At 37.1% G+C, this 6,951-nt stretch overlaps 1 long non-coding RNA gene across 6 annotated transcripts in view; it reads left to right on the top strand.

The window, feature by feature from the left end:
• Positions 1-6,951, top strand: part of LOC106881631 (uncharacterized) — a 385,740-nt gene that overhangs the window by 367,386 nt on the left and 11,403 nt on the right. For all 6 annotated transcript variants that reach the window (XR_008266350.1, XR_008266345.1, XR_008266349.1 and 3 more), the window contains one exon: positions 1,075-1,288. This is a non-coding gene — a long non-coding RNA (uncharacterized LOC106881631). The remainder of the gene's footprint in view (positions 1-1,074; positions 1,289-6,951) is intronic.

The raw sequence follows: 6,951 nt of genomic DNA, 5'->3' as shown, positions 1-6,951 counted from the left end.
TCTCTCTCTCTCTCTCTCTCTCTCTCTCTCTCTCTCTCTCTCTCTCTCTCTCTCTCTCTCTCTCTCTCTGTCTTGCTATCTATCTGTCTGCCTGTCTGTCTGTCTCATTGACTATCTATCTATCTGTCTATCTATCTATCTATCTATCTATCTATCTATCTATCTATCTGTCTGTCTGTCTGTCTGTCTGTCTGTCTGTCTGTCTCATTGACTATCTATCTATCTATCTATCTATCTATCTATCTATCTATCTATCTATCTATGCATGTGTACATATATCTATGCGTGTTTGTCTCTGTGTTCATGTGTGTGTGTTTTCCCTCATCACTGCTTGGCACCTAGTGTTGGTTTGTTTATGTACTCTTCAGCTAGCAGCTCTGCAAAAGAGATTGATATATTAAATACCTGACTTTAAAAAAAATAATAATAATTAATAGCCCCGGAGGCATAGGAAACATATCGTCTGGTAAATTCTACACCACCAAGAAAATTTATACTGTAAATTTTTTTTGATGGTATGTAAATGTCTCAAATTTTCACTGATCAGAGTGATCGGCAACATACCCTACTTGACGGTACTTATAGAATTCATCAAATTTTCCGCAGATATAATGAACAGCTTCAAATTTTAACATTTATATTTTTCTACATCTCAATCTAATATTTTACGGGAAAGATTCTCCCCTTTAGAGGACGTGTTGTGCATAAATGAATAAGTTTTGGAAGAGTTAAATAGAAGGCTGCGCTGCTCATGCATTCCTAGTGAGAGAAAAGCAGGAGCTTCATCTCTTGAATATGGAGTGTTTTTATTACTAGTTTAATTAGATATGTCCACATATTTTTGTTTATGTGAATCCATACGTCTCTGCTTTTATGTTTCAATAATTAGTTTCTGTTTTCCAATTACTTTCACCAATATTACACTTAAGTTTGAAGATGTCTTTTTCAAATTCTGTTCTATTTTCATTTATAAATTATTTACATCCTTTTATATTACTCCCTGCTGCTTGATTTTCATTAATTTTCATCTTTATTTCTATTTTAATTTCTGTTTTTTCTTTTTTTTTTTTACAGTGAATGAGAAATTCTTGGTTTTATTATTCATATTAATGATGTGTGGTTTGATTTGAAAACGTCCGGCAACATTAAATCTTGATGACGAAAAAATAAAAAAATGAAAGAAAGCAAGCTACTTGCATAACAAGGTCAGTCACTGTGATAATAATGACGGTTATGAAATCACGCACACACACACAGAAACATTACTGGAACATAAAATGAAAATTAGGTCAGTGTATTTTTTTTTTTATCGATCTGTCTGTCTCCTTGCTTGCGTGTCTGGTTCAGCGTGCCCTAAACTTTCTCTGTGATCGAAGCATCCTTTTCTCTTTTCTGGTCTCTGTCGTAGCTTGGCTAACAGTCTGTTTGCTTTCTCCGGCAAAACTGACTTCCCGACATGTCTGGCAAAATAATGTCTGTTCTTTGTTTCTCTCTGCCACTTCTTATTCTTTATAAAACTCCATTGTCATGATTCCTGTCGTTTACGTCTGTGATTTAACAGGAAAAATTATTGTAGCAGCAGTTGTTTTTGTTGATGCTGTCCTAAAACCAGTTAGATTTGTTATGTTTATTTCATTCTAATATCAAGGAAAAGCAGAAGAACTTTATACACACACACACACACACACACACACACACACACACACACACACACACACACACACACACACACACACACACACACACACACACACACACACACACACACACACACACGCACACACACACACACAAACACACACATACACAATTTATCTCTCTGTCTGTCTACTGTCTGACTATCTATCTATATTGATAGATAAATATACAGAAACACACAGATATATGTATATACATACATACATACATACATACATACACATACATACACATAAATACATAAACACATACATACATGTGTATATATTCACATTTAGGGACATGTATATGTTCTTAACTGTTATTTTGAATTCCGGCAGAAATACATTTTAACACAGGTATAGTATGAAAGCAGCAGATAACTTCCACTTCGTGCTAGTTATAAACTTCCTCTTTTTAGAAGAAGAGGGAATAATATATGGATCATATGAGCACTGGATGCAAGGCTCCAAATTAATATTGTCGACATCAACAACATCACTTAAATGAGCAATAAAGACCATATTCTAAGACTGTCCAATAACATATCGGAGATATATCTGATAATGATAATGGCAGCAATAACAGTCTAAGGGCTGCATGCGACAGGGTACCAGAAACAACATGATTAAAGAATAAGGCAGGGAAAAATACACTCATTTGCACGATTCGCGAGAGGACATTCAATACGACGTCAGCATTATGCAGACTAAAAAGCGAAAGGGATATGGCTATATTACTGTAGAGAACAAGGAATATTGGTTTCAAATTTTGGTACAAGGCCAGCAATTTCGAGGATGGCGGAGTACAGTCGATTATATCGATCCCGGTATTCAACTGATACTTATTTCATCAACTCTGAAAGGAGAAGTTGACATCGGATTGATTTAAACTTAGAAAAAAAAAAAGGAATATTACTTCCAAAAGAAATGTGTGAGGAAATGGAGGGATTTTCCAAGTGACAGGACGAGATTTTGTGGTTGTTGTTAGTGATTTCATACCACACGTAAATCATGTGACGTTGAAGAATTCATTGAGGGCAGCGACAGTAGTAACTTTTTCTTAATTTGGAGGGACACGTCCAGAAACGCTCATGCTATTGTTTTAGTTTTTAAATAAAAATATTTATTAGTGGGGCAGGAGAGGCTGTGTGGTAAGTAGCTTGCTACCAACCACATGGTTCCGGGTTCAGTGCCACTGCGTGGCATCTACTATAGTCTCGGGCCGACCAAAGCCTTGTGAGTGGATTTGGTAGACGGAAACTGAAAGAAGCCCTTCGTGTATATGTATATATATATATATATATGTGTGTGTGTGTCTGTGTTTGTCACCCTAGCATTGCTTGACAACCGATGCTGGTGTGTTTATGTCCCCGTCACCTAGCGGTTCGGCAAAAGAGACCGATAGAATAAGTACTGGGCTTACAAAGAATAAGTCCCGGGGTCGATTTGCTCGACTAAAGGCGGTGCCCCAGCATGGCCGCAGTCAAATGACTGAAACAAGTAAAAGTGAGAGTAAAGAGTAAAGAGTGTCACAGGTCCCCTGTTCTCTCATTACATTCACGTATGACTATTGCATGGCTATTTCATCGATGACTTCATAGGTGATACAAATGGATATACCAATGAGTCAGATCTCCTTTTGGTGAATATTTTCTTAAAGTCCGCTTCGTGATATGTGATATATTCAAATCCTAAAATAGATTCCTTTATCCTCTTGTGTATGACATTCATCCTGTCTGGTGTTTGCTGCACTGAATTCTTTTTTTTTTTTGCAGTCAATTATTCCTGTTTTGATTAATCTCAGCTCTCATTGAAATTATCTTGTTTTTGTAGACTACGTATAACCGAGATTCTATAGACTGTGTAGAGTCTGTATCAATGAAATTTTCATTTCGGATTCTATTCACAGCCTGTAAGGGCATCCGGTACCACTTTCACAGCTCTCAACTTTCGGCATGTTCTCTGTTTAGTCCATATGTTCATGCATGCCAATTACAGAACAAGCTCCCCTTGGAATCGAAATTAGCTATTATCTTGCTTTTGGTTTATTGAAAACAAAACCCGTTAAATTCTCCTGGAATTCTGTTTCTTCTTCTTCTTCTTCTTCTTCTTCTTCTTCTTCTTGTTCTTCTTCTTGTTCTTCTTCTTCTTCTTCTTCTTGTTCTTCTTGTTCTTCTTCTTCTTCTTCTTCTTCTTCTTCTTCTTCTTCTTCTTCTTCTGCTCCTCCTCCTCCTCCTCCTCTTTCTTCTTCTTCTTCTTCTTCTTCTTCTTCTTCTTCTTCTTCTTCTTCTCCCCTCCTCCTCTTTCTTCTTCTTCTTCTTCTTCTTCTTCTTCTTCTTCTTCTTCTTCTTCTTCTTCTTCTTCTTCTTCTTCTTCTTCTTCTTCTCATTATTATTATTATTATTATTATTATTATTATTATTATTATTATTCAGTAGTTTTATTTTTATAACGTGCTTTCACTTCACTACCGAGCGCAGCTCTGTGCGCCTTGGATATGTGCTGTGGTTTGCTGTGGTGCTCTTATGTTTACTGTATTGAAAGTGTTTTGCGTAGAATGTGTGCATATTATTATTATTATCATTGAGTGAGAGAGCAGTGCATGCCACCAAATTGACACTGGGGTAAAATATACGAAGCCCAGTATACCCATCATGACTATCCGTCTGATAAGGGTACACCAGGCACATGCATAAGTGTGCGATATCGTGATCTCATATGTAATCAAACAGCGCATGACCTTGCAGGTGGAGCCCAGTTAGAATTTTCTTCATGTCGAATCGCCCATCTCGCTCTAAAGGTTCCTGAATAAGGGTTTTTTGAGTGTGTTGAACGAAACACCCGCGTTTCCAAATGTGAATTATCCAAACCCCAAAGAATTCCTCTCAGCACATGGCTATGATGCTATCCCACTACTTCTGCTCGTGATCAGAGATGCACATATCATCAGCCACTAAAGTACATACATGCTCAACTGGTTATAGTCAAACAACTGACAAGCAAATCTGTGGTTTGAGCAGAATATTTGCTGTAGCCCATCTTTTATAGCAAGACAAAACAATGTACATGATAACGCTTCTAATCAGTTAAGATCAGAAGCCATGAGAGTTACTGCCTGGTACTGCATCTGGGCGATTATTATTATTATTATTATTATTATTATTATTATTATTATTATTATTATTATTATTAATTGTTATAGCTATCCTCATCACTCTTCTCCTCCTCATCCTCATCCTCATCATTAACTTTTCTATCACTTACATGCTAATTTTCTACTGCACTACCAAGTGCAATATCGTGTTCCTGAACTATATGCAACATTCGCTTTTGGGGATGCAGAATAGAGTTCCAATGCTAAACATGCTTTACTTTGTTGTGATATTTGTTTCGTTATTTTTTTGGTAGTATTTTGGTGTTTTGAATGTTTGCTGTGTAGAATATATGTAATGTGAGCGATGGTTGTAAAAAAAGGAGTTACCCTAACTCAACTCTAACATGTGTGCTAGGGAATTTGAAGTATTTTGCATATGATTTAGATTTCCATAACAAGGCTATCCATCAAAAAGTCCAGTCCTTGTTGCAACGTGACTGTTTGCGTGTCTTAAAATCCCCGAGACCTATGTCAGCGCACAAGGTAATGGAAGGATAACCGACTAATATGGATCACGTCTTTCCAGAGGTAAAATAGCTTTGCGTAGAGCTAATACCGATCACTAGAATGAAGTAAAATTACAAAATCTCGATGACGATACAAAACTACAGTAGAGAAAAGCAGTCAATACCTTATGCTATATAGAAGGCGAAGGGCTTAAGTAAGTAAATAACAGGGCTATATTTGGACTGTGTGGGGAGTAGCCAGACTTTTTTAATGTTATTCTTCATGTTTTTGTTTATAATAGTGTTCCAATTATTACTAGAACTGCCTCACTTTCATATCTCCCACCTTCCTTATTTCCATTTTTAGTTTTAGGAGTATTATTATTTAGTTCACTGGCGTGGCGAGCTGGCAGAATCGTTAGCACGCCGGGCAAAAATGCTTAACACCATTTCATCCGTCTTTAAGTTGTGAGCTCAAATTCCGCCGAGGTCGATAAAATAAGCACCATTGGATGTAATCGATTTTCCCCTCCCCGAAATTGCTGGCCTTGTGCTAATATTTGAAACAATTTTTTAATTCTCTAACTTTTTTTCTATTGCATGCTTTTACTACATTACTAGACAATTCTCTACACGTTTTTGCATTGGATTTGTATTTCTATTGTATATGGAGTGTAGTGGCAGTATTTTCCTCTGTAGCGTATAACACCTGAAGTTTAATTTGCATGTTTTTCTGTTAATCATTCCTTATGCACTCGTTATTGTAGGTACTGTTTCAGTTTTCAGTCTCAATTCTAGTTAACTCTGCATCCAAATCATTATATTTGAAACATTTTCCAATTTCTTTTAGACGTGTATTGTCGTCTGTTCAGAACAATAATTCGATTAGCAAGCATTTTGTCATCGTCGTCTCCTCCTCCGCCTAGCCTTCCCTCCACTCCACCACATCCGCCTAGCCTTCCCTCCTCTATCATTCCACTCCCAGACTTCTTCTTCTTCTTCTTCTTCTTCTTCTTCTTCTTCTTCTTCTTCTTCTTCTTCTTCTTCTTCTTCTTCTTCTTCTTCTTATTATTATTATTATTATTATTATTATTATTATTATTATTATTAGTGATTGAGAGAGCAGTGCATGCCACCAAATTGACACGGGTAAAATATACGAAGCCCAGTATACCCATCATGACTACCCGTCTGATAAGGGTACACCATGCACATGCATCACAACCATATGTGTGCCACATAGTGATTTCATATCTAATTAAAAAGCGCATGACCTCGCAGGTGGGGCGCAGTTAGAATTTTCTTCAGGTCGAGTAGCCCATCCCGATCAAAAGGTTCCTGAATAAGGGTTGTTTGAGTATGTTGAACAAAACACCCGCATTTCCAGAGGTGAATTATCCAAACCCCACAGAATTCCTCTCATCACATGGCTATGATGCTATCCCACTACTTCTCTCGTGATCAGAGATGCACATGTCGTCAGCCACCAAGGGACATGCTCAACTGGTTAAGGTCAAGCAACATACGAGCAAATCTGTGGTATTAAGCAGAATATTTGCTGTAGCTCATCTTTTATACGAAGACAAGGCAATGTACATGATAACACTTCTAACCAGTTAAGATTATAAACCATGAGAGGCAGTGTCTGGTACTGCATCAGTGCAATTATTAT

The sequence above is a fragment of the Octopus bimaculoides genome, chromosome 20 (genome assembly GCF_001194135.2).
Source record: "Octopus bimaculoides isolate UCB-OBI-ISO-001 chromosome 20, ASM119413v2, whole genome shotgun sequence".
Lineage (NCBI taxonomy): Eukaryota > Metazoa > Mollusca > Cephalopoda > Octopoda > Octopodidae > Octopus > Octopus bimaculoides.
This window is presented reverse-complemented; position numbering and strand designations above follow the sequence as displayed.